We start from the raw sequence: 2,044 nt of genomic DNA, 5'->3' as shown, positions 1-2,044 counted from the left end.
TGCAGGATTGATGGTGTCAGTTCCCCTCAGCACTACTTCAGACGTCAGTGGAGTCCACCCCCATGTCGTGCTTCTGGGTGCTCGCGGGGTGCCGGCACGATATTAGGCAGGTGTACCAGTTTCTTTGGCTCTTCAGTGTATAAAAGTTATTAGCCAGTTTCACTTATATGAAATCATCTTGGTGCTGTAATCTCACAAGCACTAATTACAAATTATGTAAGCATACTAGGAGAATCCTGTTGATATGCTCTGTAGCAGCACTCCGTCTTCAGGTCACAAGTGGCCCATCGGGACCATCCGACCGCCGTGTCATCCTCAGATGAGGATGTGGATAGGAGGGGCGTGTGGTCAGCACACCGCTCTCCCGGTCGTTACGATGGTATTCTTGACCGAAGCCGCTACTATTCGGTCGAGTAGCTCCTCAGTTAGCATCACGAGGCTGAGTGCGCCCCGAAAAATGGCAACAGCGCATGGCGGCCTGGATGGTCACCCATCCAAGTGCCGGCCAAGCCCGACAGCGCTTAACTTCGGTGATCTTAAGAGAACCGGTGTATCCACTGCGGCAAGGCCGTTGCCCGTTGATATGCTCTGTACTTTGCATATCTTCCTCCTTGATGTCTTTCACGGCTTGTGCTACAAGTGTGCAAATGCGAAGAACATAACACAACCCTTTGTGGAAGTTAGCTGCGGAATTGACGTGACGTCAGCCAGTACGAATGTGAGAGGGGTACGTGTTGACGGCCGCCCACAGCCCCGGCCGGAGATGCACTTGCACAGTGTCCGCGTCGCAGAGCGTGCGCAAATCGAAATCGGCGCTGGCAAACAAAACTAGTAACCCATACTCAAATATAGTACGTCACATCACTAGCGAAAAGGTCCCAGGATTGAGTCACGGTCTGGCACGCACTTTTGATCTGGCAAGATGTTTTAAGAATAAACAGACATTCCGTAAATTTTTTTCTTTGTCGCTTGTAATTGAACATCAAGTGAGAACATCAAAAGAAGTCTGAACGAACCGATATCAGTTAAAATAAATACGCATTCATGAGTTTACCCACTTCTCTTGCCTTCACTGTATATGAGGGGTTTGATACAGTAAATCGGAACAAGTTATGGAAAACCTTGAGAAAAAACAGGATTCCTTCTCATCTTACAAAAACTGCACAGGTTTTACCTATGAATGACAAAACACAAATGAAATAGCATGTGGCACAATAGGGCTCAAATAAACCAAGGAGTTAGGAAGGGTTCTTCCCTCTCGACCACGTTTTCAATGTGTATTTCGACGATATAATCAAAACTTGGGTATAGACAATACAACATTTTAAAATTAACGATAAGGAAGATAGTACACTACTTTTTGTTGACAATCAAGTAATTGTTAGTCAGAATGAAAATGAGGTACAAGAACCCGTCTTTAAGTAAAACAGCATAGAATGTAATCTGAATGTCTCCACCACAAAGACAAAGTAATTTTAAGATTGAAGCAGACAAGCAGATCACAAAGCAAGTTCGTAAATATAAATATTTAGGATGCTGTATTAGACACAAGGCAAACAATGAAATACAAAATAAGTTAGACCTCTTTAAATATTCCTGTGGAACTTCAGCAAAACATTGGGAAAGGGGAATGTCTACAGAACTACTCCACTAAAGTTCCAGAATGTTATTGGTGTACCAGCACTGCTGTACGGATGCGATAACTGGACTGTTAAGAAGAGGGATGAAAAGACTGAATTCCCTTACGTACGTGGCAGTATATACTTTGATTGATAGAAGTGATACGATCTAGGCTGTACTGAACATAAAAAGTTTAACTGACATAATAAAACAATGTCGCTTAAGATGGAAAGAACATAAAGACAGCATGCAAGATACAAGAATCATTAAAGCCATGAAACAATGTTAAACCAGAGGCAAATGATCTTTAGGAAGACCAGTGAAGAGAAGGCTTGACCAATTCTAATGGAGACAGAACAGGCCAAAATGCCCAAACCTTTGTGTAGATGAAGTATGTCTCCGTAAATTGTTGACTTGGGTTGCT

At 43.2% G+C, this 2,044-nt stretch overlaps 1 pseudogene; it reads right to left on the bottom strand.

Moving 5' to 3' along the window:
• Positions 1-458: 458 nt before the first annotated feature.
• On the bottom strand, positions 459-576 carry LOC126093584 (5S ribosomal RNA; annotated as a pseudogene).
• Positions 577-2,044: the final 1,468 nt, after the last annotated feature.

The sequence above is a fragment of the Schistocerca cancellata genome, chromosome 7 (assembly GCF_023864275.1).
Source record: "Schistocerca cancellata isolate TAMUIC-IGC-003103 chromosome 7, iqSchCanc2.1, whole genome shotgun sequence".
NCBI lineage: Eukaryota > Metazoa > Arthropoda > Insecta > Orthoptera > Acrididae > Schistocerca > Schistocerca cancellata.
This window is presented reverse-complemented; position numbering and strand designations above follow the sequence as displayed.